The following is a 14,823-nucleotide window of genomic DNA, read 5'->3' as shown; positions in this document are numbered from 1 at the left end:
CCCAGGCCCCTTCTCCAGCCCTGGCTGTGCTGCAGGGATGCTGCGGGTCGGACCCTTGCTCTGGTGGTGACCACACCCTTCTGGGCTTTGGGGAGTGGGACCCTCCTTCCCGTCGGGTTAAGATCCCCCTCCCAGTCTGGCCTGCAAGGACCCTCGGCTGGGGGTGCCTCTCTGCGCTGGGCCCTTTGCCAGGGTCCCCCCTTGGCTGGCCCCAGTTGCTCTCCACACCCAGCTCCAGACTGCTCCAGCCCCAGCCCCAGCCCCAGCCCCACTGTTCGAGCTCCGGCTCCACCCTGCCTCAGCACGGATGCTGCTGCTCTGCCTCCAGCCCCCGGGGCTGCTTCTCCGGCCCCGCTGGCTCTGTGGCTGCAGCCCTGCTCCCAGCCCAGGGTCTGCTCTCCCTGGGCTGTCTCTCTGCCCCGCTGGCTGGCCCACCGCTGCTCCCCAGCTCAGCTCGGGCCCCTGCTCTCTCCTTAGCTCGGCCCCACGCTGCCTGAGCCAGGCAATTCCAGCTCACATGGAGGACGGGGACCTTTCTGACCCCCTGACTCCGTCATTAGCCTGCCCGCCCTGTCAATCACGCTGACCTGGAGCGTTGGCCTCTCCCCATGGCCCCTGAGGACTGTCAGTATCAGAGTCCTGGTTTCCCATCCACCCTTCCCCTTCCTTTTGGGACTGGGACCTAGCCAACCCAAAACCCCACTGAGTTTGAGTAAGGGGCCAACAGTCCCCTTACACTTCCACATCAGGGCCGTCTCATGGGACAGTGATGGGTACCTCAGACTCTGGAATCCATTCAGTGCCTGATCCTCTTGGAGAGGGTGGAAGAGGTCCATCGCTGAGGTGGGGAGAGCTGACAATGTCAGGTCACCCCCTCTTGGGTTCTGGCCCTGTGGGGTGGGGAGTACTACCATTACTCCAGGCTGTAAGGGGAACAGAGACGCTGGACGTTGGAGGAAATCATTTCTTTTCTCCTGGATCGGGTCCCTTTCATCAGCAAAATGCTCCCGAGGTCTCCGCAGGTCACAGCTGGGAACCTTACCAAAGCTGAGTCATTGCTTCTTGGGGGGTTAAATGCAAAATGAGGCCTGTTGCCCGTCACTGACGGGAAAGGTGGGCAAGGGGAGAGGAAGAGCAGAAAAGAAACGAAACCGGCCCCGATGTAAGAAGAACTCTTGTTTGGTTAAAGCCCCCGGCTAAGAGGCATGAGATCAGAGTTCTCTGCTCAGCTCTGCCAACAACCTTCAGTCTGAGCCGGGGCAATTCACTTCAGGGCTCTGTGCCCAGCTTCCACCCTCTGGAAACCAGGGAGAAGACATGGAAAAGCAAAATGTTAAGAATGTTTCTTTCTGCTGCAGGGACGAAGAAGGAGCCGTCGGAGACGAAGGAGAAGTGGGAAAAAGGGAGCCCAGAAGAGCAGGAAGAAGAGCGCGCTCCCGTCTCCTCATTAACGAGCAATTCCCCTAGGAAGATGGTAATGACACTGTGTGGCTGTGCTCATGGAAAGCACCCCTTGCTGTGTGTGTTCATATCATCCCGGAGCTGGGATCTCTGACAGGAGAACGACCTGCCCCTTGCTCAGGGGGCTGAAAAGGAACACTCTTGAAGTGTGATCAACTCCAGCCAGTCTTTACGAGTTTCTCTGGGTTGTTGAAGGAGGCCCAGTTTGACAAGGGGGTTTAGGCACCTCAAGAAGTCCAGGGGTGCTTCGTGGGATTGGCAGACGTGTCTGGCTCAGGTGCCTGATTCTGAGGCACTTCCCATGGCCCACAGGCACGGCTGAAAGTCAGACCAGGCCCATCCCTGCCCTTGTTGGGGCGACCCGCATATCTCCTGGCTGTGGGGTTCTGGCCCATCTCGTGGCACCAGGACCACTTCGAGACAGAACCGATGAGTCTGCTCTCCAGCCTGAGCTAACAGCCGCATGGGTTTTAGCTCCTGTGGCAGGGGCTCCTGCATTGAGATCCCAGGTTCGATCCCGCCTGCCAACATCTGGGCTCCGTCCGAGTCACAAAGGCACCTCGACGCCCTTGTGACTCTTGCTGTCAGGGACAGGGCACCCTGCAGCGCGTACAAAAGTCTGCAATTCTGGGAGCTCCTGATGTGCCGGGGGGCTGGAGTGTGTATGCGAGTCGGCCACTCCGGTGTGCTCTGCTGCGTCCTCAGCTGCGGGCATCCAGGACAGACGGTGCTAATCCAGCGCCACGCAGGCCAGCCGCAGCAATCCCCAGGGGCTGCCCTGAGACACCAGGGCAAAGCCTCCAGCACCCCAGGCCCTGGGTTGAGGTGACCCCGGAACCGGGCCCCCAGGAGTAACATTGTGCCCAGTGAGTTCTGACCCACAGGGCTCTGGCCCCGGAGGCCCACGGTTTGGGGTTCTCCTCAGCCAGGCAGACTCGCTCCTTCAGTCTCAGCTACTTTCTCTCCTGCCGGCGATTCCTGCCTGTTTTCTGGCAGCGCCTCACGCTGCGGGGTGGGGAAGGAAGAGGGCGTTTCCCTTTGGGCCCTATTCTCACTCCTTTCCTCGCAGACACTGTGGGCTGCCAGAGTTGCTGAGCCAATCTCCTCAGGCGCTCGGGGTGGGATGGGACATGGGGCAGGTTCTCCAGTGACCCCTCGGCGACATTCAAGGAGCAACTCGAATCGGCTTTGCAGGACATTGAGGTTTTCTCAGCAAAAGCTGGGCGTCCTGGAAGGAGGGCTAGAGAGGGAGGAAATGGGGTGGCCCTTGGGGTCCCCGCACTGCCCGAGAGCCTCCCGTCTCTTCTCAGGAGAGGGGGCCAGAGCGTGGACGAAAGGCTGAGGAAACCTTGGCACCTGGGGAGGCTTTTTAAGAAACGGGCTCAGCCGGAGTCTCCAGGCTCCCTCGGCGCTGCCAGCCTCCCCCGGGGACAGACTGTTCCAGGGCAGCTGCCCGAGGGAAAAACTCTGTCCCCACAGGCTTTGTCCCTGTTCATTGCAGACCCTCGGGGAGCACCCTTCCTCAGACCCGCTCCACGCCCTGCTGATGACAGCCGTGCAGGGTCTGACAACACCCACCCTGGAGAGATTTAGAGCCGCAGAGGAAGAGCTGAGGGCCATCGTATCTCTCCACGGAGACAAGATGGAGAGAGTAAGAGACGCTCGCAGTGGGGCAGGGGGATGCTGGGCAGAGAGGGGGACGGGAGAATCACCTCTCCTAGGAAACCGTTCCTGGGACACACTAGCATGGTGCTTTGAAGCTTGGCTCAGCCCCTTGCCATTTGGCGCTTGGCCGCGGGGATCCGCGGCGTCAGGTTTTGAAGTGTTCTCTGCCCGAAGGAGCTCTGACACTTCCCTGAGGACGCCCAGCCACACTGAAGGTGTGTGACAGCCCCAGCCCTGGCAAGGCAGCACTCACCTAGTCTGCTGACGAGCCTCCACATTAGGCTCCAGGAGCAGACATGGTTTCCTCAGACATGCTGCAGGGCCTTGTTTTCCCGCTGAAGTATCAGGAAGAATTTGGCTTTGCACGTCTCTCTCTGTCTCTCCCAAGCTTTCATCCTGTTTCCCACCCCGCTAGCAGAACAGGTCAACCGAATCCTCCACCCAGGTTTGTCGCTCCTGCTCCTTGTTCGAGAGAGGGAAGAGCCATGACCAATTCCTCACGGAAGAGCCCTCGGGGGTGGCTTGTCCCTTTCGGGTCTGTCTAGCCTGTGCTGCAAACTCTGCTCCAGGAGCCTGAAAGCCTCCTGGGCCTATGGACTTGGGCTCCCAGGGCTGGCACTGTGGGGCCAAAACAGGAATGCAGACTTTTCTGGGCGTGGGCTGGACTTTGATCTCTGAAGCCCAGGGAGGAGGGGAGCTTCAGAGCCTGGGCTCCAGCCCAAGTCACCACGTCTACACTGCTGTTCTTGGTGCCAGAGCCTGAGCCCAAGGGTAGAGAGCCGGCTTTAGGATTTGTTACGGCAGGTTTTACAATCCCGCAGCACAGAGGTTCTCCTTAGGGCTGGGCCTGGAGCTGGCTCGCCCCATCCAACTAGCCCGGCCTGCCATCTCTAGGATGGTCTCTGGGGTCTGGAGCAGTGGTTCTCAACCTGCGGCCCAATCAGCACAGAGCTGCACCCCATGGGACATCCTCAGGGCCAAACAGGTAGGATTGGATGTGGCCCACAATGGAAACTAGGTTGAGACCCCTGGTCTGGAGCAACTGATTGTGCTAGAAAGAGCAACAGGAAGCTGCAGAGACTGAGGAAAGGCTCCTGCAGGGAAGCCTCTGAGAGCAGGGCTGAGAGCAGTTTGCCATGGCAGGGAAGGCCCTGGGACATCAGGGGAGTTTCGGCTGTGCCCGCTGTTAGGGTTTGGGGAAGGCTTTTGTGTGTGTTTCTGAGCTTTAAGGTGCTAAACCAGACCTCAGGAAGACTGGGGTTCCTGGACTTGTCAAAGCCTCTTTCTTCAGATTAGGGAGGAGCCAAGGTGGGAAACTGAGGTCAGAGGCGGCTTGCAGGGCTGCCAGGAGGGGTTCCCTGGGAGGAGGCCACTCTTTGATTAATCCATCCCTCAACTTCCTGGCATTTTCCAGGTTGGAGATGTCGTGGGAGGGATCTTAATCTGGCTCGACAACGTCTGTGATCCCAGAGCCAGAAAAGCAGCGCTGAGGGCCACGGCCTTGCTGGCTCACTCCCACCCCCAGGACGTGGTTCTGACCTGTGTGGCTCACACGCTGTCATCGCACAGGTAGGGAGCTGCTCTGTTATCACCTCAGCCTGTTATTTCTCTTCCTGCTCCCACTGACAGACCACAGGCCGGGAAGGGTCCGTGGGGCTCACACAGTTGGAGGGAGTTTCCTGCTGTGCAGAGAGCTGTCCATGCTTACTAAGAGGAGGTGGCCAGGCCGAGCCGCTGAGGAGCCAACCCCTCCTCCTGCACTCCCCGGGATGGAGACGTGCCAGTTTTCTGGAGAATTCCAGCATTGTCCTGATTTCTATGGGTCACCCACTTCCTCTCAGATCCAGTACAGGGCCAATAAATGACTTTGGGGCTCACTCAACATCCCTGGCTCATGAAGTCTGGCTGCTCCTTAGTGCATGAGAGAAGGCAGAGATGGCAAAGGCCCATGAGGCCCATCTGTCTATCCCCGGCAGACCAGGGCAGGATTGTTACCTGTCGTCAGATCCCTACTTATTCCGTGGCTGAGGAATTGGTGAAAAAATACACTCATTCTTCTGGAGCTGTGCAGCAGAGGTAAATCTCTGAAGACAGAAATTTCCAGCCCTTATTGTTGCAAAAAAGACAAAAAATCATCCACACATCACCAGAGCGTAAATGCAGTGCAGCCTGCCTGAGTCTGCAGACAGCCGGCAATAATAGCTCTGAGAGGGGTGAGTGCCTCTTTTCATCTCAATATGTTGGAAACTCTGAGTCCTGCTGGTTATTGCTGGTCACTTTGCAGAGTCATCCATCTGAGGTGTTTAGAACACAATCCCCATGTCCCTAGGGGCCGTGAAACCCAACTTGGACCCTAGCCAGAGGTCACAACTCCGGCTTTCCTCGGCATCTTCTGCAATGCTGTTCTGCACTGCCCAGAGACAAATCTGTGTCACATGGGAGAGCAAATTGAAGAGCAGCATGAAAGAAATTGAATTTCTTGCCTAGCCTCAGCCTCAGCGTTGAATAAATACAACATTCTCTGAAGGGACTTGCCCAGCCTCAGCCTCCCCACACCAATCGGTGTTTCCACTGAGAGACGCCTTTCCTGCCTACATTGCAAGCCTCTCCCTGGGGAGGGCGAGAGGTGGCCAGGCAGGGAAGGTCTGACTTCTGTTTCTGACTCTGCAGATGTGCCCTTGAGCTGTGGAAGGCCTTGGGTGAAGAACCCCAGCTCACCAGGGAGGTGCTGCGGCAGCTGCTGGACAAGCTCCAGCAGAGACGCCGGGAGGAGAAGAGCGGCCATGTGTCCCTGGCTGTAAGTGAGATTTGAGATGTCACTTTGTGAACCCGCCACGGCAGGGAGGATGGTGCATCTTTGTGTGTGTGTGTGTCTGTGTGTGAGCTTCGCCCCTTCTGAGCTTCAGGCCACAGCTCCACTACACAGCTCAGCTGACCTAACCTCCCTCGGGTCACAGCCGCCACAGCAAGCCCATCCCTTGGGTGGGGCTGCACTTTGCTGCTTGTGTCAGCCAGGGCCGGCTCCGGGGGCCAGCAAAGGAAGCAGAGGCCTGGGGCAGCCAATAGAAAGTTGGGGCGGCACGTCCGGGTCTTCGGCGGTAATTCGGCAGCGGGTCCTTCTTTCCCTCTCTTCCTCTTCAGCGCCACTTCGGGGGCAGCTCAATCGGGTTTTTCTTTTCTTTCTCTTCTCCGCTTGGGGCCGCCAAAAAGCTGGAGCCAGCCCTGGTGCCAGGAATGCACGTCCTCACCAGAAGCGCTTGTCGCGATTCCTCGGTCAGGGTGGGGCATTGCGGGGAGGCTCCTGAGGATCAGTTGACGTAAACGATGCGGTGTCCATGCTGACACTGCATCGACCGAACTGCATTGACTTAGACTCTCTGCCCCTTGGGGACGTGGAGTTATGAACTTGGCCCCCAGGGGCAGTTCTGCCAATGGGAAGGAAATTCCATAGTTAGGGTGATGCTGGGTGAGTGGCCTTGTGTTGACCTAACTCTGTCGTGTAGACCAGGCCTTCGTGTGCCCTGGCCACCTCCAATCAAACCAAAGAGGTGTAAATAAAGTTTCCCCCAGGTAAAAGTTACAGATCTTAAGTGGTTTCTCTGCTGGTACCCGGGCTCCGTCGTCTTCTGCTTTAGATGGCCCTTTAGTGAGCAGGTGCAGTTCGGGCGTCTCTTGGAAGTATCCAGGTTTCTGGCTTTGTAAACTGTGGCTAGAAACCTTCCCAGCATGGGATCTTGAGATGTCCAGTACTTTTGACTGGGCCAGAAACATTGGGCCGATGAGAACACATCTCCTCAGGATGATTTCAGCCCGTCCAGTCACGGCTGGAAAGCCAAAGCGCAGGGTCTGCACCATTAAGAGAAATAACGGGGAATAACGTCACCCAGACTCTTCTGATCTTTCCATAGGGTTCCATCCTGCTTCCGTTCCAGGAATGGGGGAAGGTTCAGGAGCTTCCAAATGTCCCCTCCCCTCTCAGGAGCCAATCCTCTTTTGTAACACGGCGGAGAGGAAATGAGACATGACAAAAGGACAGTCGCGAATGGCAATGGGGGCAGGGGACAGATTGGGATAGTTGAGTGAAATGCTTTCCCCCCTCCAGGCCATGAAAACCATTTATGAGGTCCTTTTCCTATGGGGATACCGAGAAGCCATCCTGGAAATGTATCCCCAGCTGCTCATCCTCTGCGTCAGGCAAGTGCAGTATGTGATGGATCTGCACTTGCCAGGGACCTACATGGCCAGAGAGACATCCAGCCCCGAGGAGGGATCCAGCTGCCTCAGCCCCCTAAGGTAATGACTGAAAGGAAAAGGAAGAACAGATTTATTCTGCTAAACACCTGGGGTCTGTTCATGGCCATCGGTGGTTCGGGTGCTGTCGTTGGCCCAGGCTCAGTTGGGTGCAGGTCTCTCTTGAGGGAAAAGGGTTGAGAGCCGTGTGTTCTTGTGAGTCACAGTCACTCATCTGACGCCGTCCACAGGCCAGCTGCTTTCCCCACACACTCAGGCAGCAGCCATGTTTGTGCATCCATCCACCTGTGCCACCCGCCAAAGGGTCAGTGCTTTCATCAGTGCCTGCTGAGCAAATCTGGGGGCCTCCGTCCCCAAATGCAGACAGAGCCACACCGTCAGCACATGGGGCCAGGCCCTGCAGGATCTCAGCCTCACAGGCAGGCAGGAGGAAGAGGGACCCGTTCAACTGGCTCTGTGGGCACAGTGAGGGGCTTCCATCTACACGGGAAAACCAGAGCGCCGGAAGACACCTCAGGTGGTGTAAACTGACATCGCTTTGCTCGCTTACACCAACTAAGGACCCGACCCCACATACCCGCTTGAGTCCTGTTACCTGTCACAGTAAAGAGTCAAGTATTCAGCCATAGGGAGTGATGACACCAATCATCTTAAGAAGCTACGTTGTCACTAATTGGTTAGAAACTCAATGAAACGGCAGTGTAGACAGGGCCCAATGGGTAGGGAAGCACCATGATATCACACTGGATCTATCCTCGGGGAGGCTAGCTACTGCTGACCACGCTGTGTATCCCAGGACTTCTGCAGATTTGCCATGCCTGGGGCTGATCTCATTGCCTGACACTGGTATTTTTTTCCCTTTAGCACGTCAGTGGAGGCTGTGAAGACTCTTTTCTCCATGCCTGGCTACTGGAAGGAATTTGCCATCATCCAGTTTCAGCAGGGTTGGGACACGATAGCCTCCCGATATTACTATTCACAGGGTGTTGGCCTGATTGCAAGGTAGGAGCCCAAAGTTTCCTCCTCACTGGGTCTCTCTTGGGAATGGGATTTCTGTGTGAAATATTCCTCTGTTCCAGGCTGCCAGCTCAGCCTAGAAACTAGAGAGGAACTCTCTCTCCCTCTTGAAAATCACAAGGGACTTTCTGTTCCATGTTCCAGAGCCATGATCGAGTGTGAGAACCCTCAGCTCCCTGCAGTTTTCAGAGAGGCAATCACCATCGTCCAGAGTGAGAGGGAGGAGGAGCAGAGAACGATCGCCATGGCTTTCTGTATTGAGGTGAGATTCATTAGTTCACAGGCACAAGGGGGCTTTCTGGAGAGCAGCTCAGGCCAGTAAGCTCTGGGGCACATTGTCAGCAGCTCAAGAGCCTTAGCGCCAGCTAGGTCCTCTCTGCACAAGGATGGTTGTGGGGCATGGCAAAGAGAGGGAGGGAGAGACAGGGTGAGATTGCTCCTGGCTGGATGTGCCTCGATGGGATTATGGGACAAGAGGAGAGGTTTCTCCAGTGCCCCAAAACCATGCTTCTCTCCTCACCTTTTCCTGAGGTTCTGCTTTTCTTCTGTCCCAGGGGTCTCTACATGGCGCTCAATGAGGCCTGGAGACGCCCCTTTCCCTGGGGGTTGATTTGTGATTTGTGCATTAGTCCAACGTTTCGGAATGAACCAACTGAAACGGCAGCAACTGGCTCCCTACGCACCAGAGAATTTGGGTGGGAGTAAGTGGCTCTTTGGTAAAGACGACTGTCCAGGGAAGAGACCCCCCAGGAAGACCTCTGCTCCTCAACCTGATGTTGATTTGGCTCTTTCCAGTTTCTCCAGAGTCCTTCCATTGAGACAGTGCTGACAAAATCAGAGCTCCGGACGCAGCTCATGGAATGGACCAAAGACACAAATCCCGTCATATGTAAGCTCAGTCTGCGAGGCCTTGGCAGTATTGTGTTCCAGCCAGAAAAGGTGAGAGCCGTGGATCGCCCAGGGGACCGAGGAAGCCGATGTCTCTCAAATAGCTCGGAAATGAGAGCCAGATCCACACACAAGCCTTGTTGTTTAACACACAGCCCTGAAATGGTGGAGGTGCTTTCCTGAGCAAATCAAGGCATGACGTGCTCCCTGCTCCCATGAGCGGAGCCCTGATTGCACATGGGATGCAATGGGGGAGGTGGGGTGAGCAACAACAAAGATTACAGTGAGCAGCTGGCACAGAGTGACAGGAGAATGACTTTCTGCCCCGTTGGGGGGCTGTGCCATCCGTGGTTACTCCAAGGTGGGAGTGGTCCAGCATGTGCTCCAGGCTGTCACCCCGGAAAGTAATGAGTTGCCTTCTTCATTCCTGCACGTGAGATGGTTACAGGCCCAGCTGCCAGAAACCGTGGCCAAGTTTTGTGACCGGGATGGCGGGTGTGTCAAGGAGGCCATGCAGAAAGCCACAGACATCATCTACCTCCTCAGGAGGGAGGGGCTTGGCTCCATCTCCCAGGACATTGCAGTCAGCCTTCGTCCCTTCATTGATGACGTAAGACTTGGAACCCCAGGAGAAGCCCATGCCCCCCCTCCACCTGTCTCTGATGCCCTTGTCTCTCTCTCCCCATCTCCTTGGCTCCCGCCCCTCAGGCCTGCCATGGAGCCTCCAAGGAGTGCCCCCGCCATGGGTGGGGAATCTCCTGCTGAGCCACCTCCCTGTCAGAGCTCTTCTCGCCAAAGCTCAGTCTCAGCGCCATGCTCCCAGCCCCTGCTGCAGCCTGGCCTGGGGGAGAGGGGGCCTGGCCCTGGGCAGATGCCCAGCTGTCTGGAGAACACAAGCCCCTCAAAGGGGTTGGAGATTCTCAGCAGGAAAGCGGTGGGTCTGGAATGCCCCGGCTCTCGGGGGCACCGAAGAGCAAAAGAAATGCTGTGTTTTGTAGCAGCGAATCCCTGCAAGGCTCCAGCAGCGGCTTCTCCCCTTCCCCAGACCAGTCTCCACCAGACTTCCCTCCCTCTCCCCAAATCTTCTCGGGTTCTGGGATTCTGGGCTCTCCAGACAGAAACTGCCTCTGCGACACCCTGGGGTGCGCTGTCCTGCACAGGGTCTCAGGCCTTGCACAAGATGTCTATGGTGCTGGCCTGGTGTCCGCCCTGCTCCCGCCAGCCAAGTCAGTTCACACAGGGGAACCGGAGCAGTGAGCGGATTATGACTCTGTCGCGTTCTGCTCTGATACTGCCTGGCTTTAACCGGGCGTCCCCACCCCCTGCGTGTCATTGCCAGGAGAGGGGCAGTGTGTGCTCAGCTGCCATTTCACTGCTTGGCAACGTGGTGAGCAGGGTGCAGGACCCGGACAAAGCCCTCGTGCAGCAGGAAATCATCCACTGCTTGCTCCCGCTGCTGCTGCATCTTGCAGACCAGGAGGAGAGTGTGACACTGGTAAGTGCCACGGTCATTATTTCCTTCAGAGCAAAGAGCCAGAATCCCCTGGGGCCCCCACTCCAGTCATCGCCAGAGCCCCTTGCCCAAGCAGAGTCTTCTCCTCCCGGCTTCACTCCATGCTGGAGCGTCGTGCCTCATCCATCCTCACAGCACACAGCACAAGGGGTGGAGAAGGTCCAGTGTCCCCCACACTATCCCTCTCTCAGTGAGAACCCTCTTGGTCTCCCCTTCTCTTGCAGCGATGTAAACTGACGCTCTTCCGCTGTGCATTGTTTCTCGGCTGGGCTCATTTGAAGAGGCTGTTCCGCAGCATGGCCTGGGATGGCTCCTCACAGCTCTTGAAGAGTGTCGGGAAGTGCCTGGTAGGTGAATTCCTTGTGCCTTGAGAGGGGTGAATGGGGACTTGAGGGAGACCTTTCTAACCCCACAGCCTGAGGACCCATCCGCTTCAGTCGGGTTGCAAGACTCTATTCCAGGCTCTCTGCTGGTTCATTTCTGCAGGAGTTACAATCCGTTCCCATTGTTGACATTTTCCTCCACAACTGTCAGACCTCCAAACTTTTGTCTTTTCAAATGAAAGCGGAGGTTCTGGAGAACACAACAGTGACTTCAGAGAGGTGCTGCTCTGGTGTATGGGTTCGTATTGGCGGTTGCCATGGCCTGGCTATATGCTTTGGCTTTCCTGGACTATTCGCTGTGGGGAGAACCTGTCATTTGTATATTGTGCATTTCTTCCTTCTTTCTTTCCAGATGCAGAACAACAAGAGCCACATCCCCAAATTCCTGTTCCAGGCCCTAGACTACCTGGAAAGCTCACAGACAACAATACGACACTCTGCAGCCTTGTTCATTGGTAAGCAGAGCAAATTCACTTCAGCTTTTTTAAATGTTTCCTTCAAAGCCCTTTTCTAGACGGCTGCTCTGTTCCCTCCGACAGCACCAGAATCCTAAAACGGGGTGTGTGTGTGTGAGAGAGAGAGAGAGAATTAACATGTATTCCAAGATGAAGGGAGCAACTTAGCTGTATCGAGTGCACCAACTTCCCCTGCCCACAACAGCTCTTTGGCTGCACCTAGGGGAGATTGAATTCACATCATGCTGGTCTGATGTGAATTCAGTCTCCTTTAGAAATCAGCTTCTCAGTAACTGCTGGGCATCTGATGCTTTATCTAATGTGCTTTGTGAAGAGATGTAAGGAATGTATTTAATTTTCCGAAGGGCTGTCTTATAGATTCATAGATTCATAGATATTTAGGTCAGAAGGGACCATTATGATCATCTAATGGTCTTGGGGAAATGGCTGCATCTTCAGCAGTTTTCAGCGATGGATTTGAAAAGTAATGAGATCCATTGTATTCATTGTATGTCTAGGAAATACTATCCACCATTACTGTGATTTGTTGTCTGAAACAGTGAATGAAGATGGCATCTCCCGCCTGTATGAAGGTAAGGAAATACCTCTGTGTGTTTGTGCCTCTGTGGGAAGTACAGGGGTGCAGCACAGGGCCCGAACACAGGTTTGAATGTGGACACAGGTCCCTCTCTGTCTAAGGACAGCGTTTAAGGAAGAAGGATGGTCATGCGAGCGTCATCGAAGTACCACAATATGTGTACAGGAGCAGGGGAATTCCATCTTTAGCTCCTAGTATAGATGTAGCCTTAAAGCCGTGTGGGGAAACTGTCTTCATAAAGGTCTGAAAGTCTGTAATGGAAGGCCTGACAGAATTGAAAAGAGCCGTTGTTATTAAGGATGATGATGATGATGACAATTACCCTCATCACCTGCCATCCCTGTACTGGAGTGATTGCAGGCCAGGGAGATTCCCTCCGAGATTGGTCATCAGCTCATAGGAAATCCCATGAGGGCACATGGGAAACACTTCTCCCTGTGACCTCTTGAGGAGTGAAGGCACAGGGCCACAAAAGATTTCAGTAGACATTAGGAGCCTAAATCCCTTTGTGGATCTCGGCCTAAATGTTGGATGGTTTAATGTCGCTGCGGCTGTCACTTTCCTGTTCCATCGAAAGAACAAGTGCCCCCAACCGTCTGTGTGTAGGGGTGTGTGTACGGGTGTAGGCCGGCGGAGGGGGAAGTGACAAGAATGGGGTCTCCTCTCTGTGCAGGGCTATTTTGGGAGGAGCGGAGTTGTTGTTCTTGTGCCCTTAGACTCTTGGGGAGCTAATAGCAGGGGGCGATGGCCATCGGGAGTGGAGATTTCCCAGGCACCAGGCACATCAGCACCAGAGGCTTTTCAACCCGTTTCCTCTTGGTTTCAGCTTTTCAGGAAGTGCCTTTGAAATCTGACAGGACCACGTGGTACATCCTCAACAGACATTATAAATGGTTGCAGAAGCTTGTAAATCTCGTGTCGGGTTCTGCATTTGACTAGGGAACCGGGACCGACACAGAAGAGCTCTTTGTCCTGCTATGGTACGTACACCAGGCGCTTATCAAATTTTTGGTGTCCCTAGCCACTGTTTGCCAGCAGCTAGGAATGGGTGACAGGGCATAGAGCACTGGATGATTCCTGTCTGTTCACTCCCTCTGGGGCACCTGGCAGTGGCCACTGTCGGAAGACAGGATACTGGGCTAGATGGACCTTTGCTCTGACCCAGTCTGGCCTTTCTCATGTTCTTATGTTTGGAACCGGGGCTGAACAACGAGGTGGATATTGGCAGATGACACAAGATTATGCAGATTAATCAGCCTAGAGAAGACTTTGAAGAAGTTCAAAGGGATCTAATCAAGCCATGTGACTGGGCAGAACCATGGCAGATGAAAACCAGCGCTGACCAGGGCAGGCCCATACACATGGAAAGCAGTGCGGTGAACGACTCCTCCATATCGCTGGGGTCAGAAGCCAAAGCACGGCTGGTTGGGCCCAGTGGTTGGAGCAGGGGCGCTGGGGCCCAGTGCTCAGAGTGGTGGAGGTGGAGCCGAGGGGAGCCAAGGGTTGGAGCTGGAGTCAGGAGTCAAGAGCAGGATTGGAACAGGCTGGGGAGTAGGGCCAGGGCCGGATTAACGATTCCCGGCCCATGGGAGCTGCGGGGGGACGCGCGGGGGGAGGGCAGAGCCGACAGGCAAGAGCAGCCCCCGGGACAGAGGTTCCCGGTGCGGTGCTCGTCGCGGCGACGTGGCTGCGGGGGGACAGGAAGAGCAGCGCGCGGAGCCGCCTCGCCCCCACCCCAGCCAGGCAGAGCCGGCCCGGCTGGAACGCAGCACACAGGGGCTTTAGAGGCTGCAGCTCGGGCCCCCCTTAGCCCTGCTCCTTTCCTGAGTGCACCATTGCCCCACTTCTGCCCCATTCCCACACACTGTTACAGGGCAGAACCCTGGAGCTGATCTCTGACATCTCTCTCCCTGGAATGAAGTCACTGCAGAGTCAGGACAACCCCACCTTTGGGCACCATGTAGGACATCTCACCCCACCACACAGCGCCTGACATTCACACAGCTTCTCACATGTGATTCCAGTCACTCATCAGAGCCAGGTGGAGAGAGGAGAAATTCTCCCAGACTCCCTTTAACCATTGCCAGCCCCTAGGGTAGTGGAGGTTGCGGCGGGTTCGATGCTCTCTTTAAGAAATGCCAGCTCTCCGGGAAGTTGCAAATGAACATTAGCAAACTGGGGTGGTTTTGTGCTGTGGAAAACCACCCTGCTTGAAGGTTTTGTTTTTCTAATTTGTGCTCCTGCCCTTTCTCCCTCTTCCAGACATCTAGAGGCCAACAGGAGCCAACTGAGCCCACCACTGATCCCATCTCTTGTGAGATGGCAAAGCAGCTGTTGCATGGGAAGGAGGAGACAGAAGAGGCCGAGCAGCGTGTGCCGGGGTGTACCAGCCCCACATAACCCCACAGTCTAGGCGGAGGAAGCCAAGCCCCTCCCCAGCCCTGCCGGACATGCTACAACTGGAGCACCAGTGTGAAAGGGAGCAGCTCAGCTCACGCTAGGCAGAGCGCCGAAAATGGAGGATGCACATTGTAGGCTCCAGTCCAGAAGCAGCTGAAGCCCCTGACTGCAGAGCCCCGAGGCGCCGAGACC

Source organism: Eretmochelys imbricata, chromosome 11 (assembly GCF_965152235.1).
Source record: "Eretmochelys imbricata isolate rEreImb1 chromosome 11, rEreImb1.hap1, whole genome shotgun sequence".
In the NCBI taxonomy this organism is placed as follows: domain Eukaryota; kingdom Metazoa; phylum Chordata; order Testudines; family Cheloniidae; genus Eretmochelys; species Eretmochelys imbricata.
The sequence above is the reverse complement of the archived record's forward strand: the minus strand, read 5'-3'. Positions refer to the sequence as shown.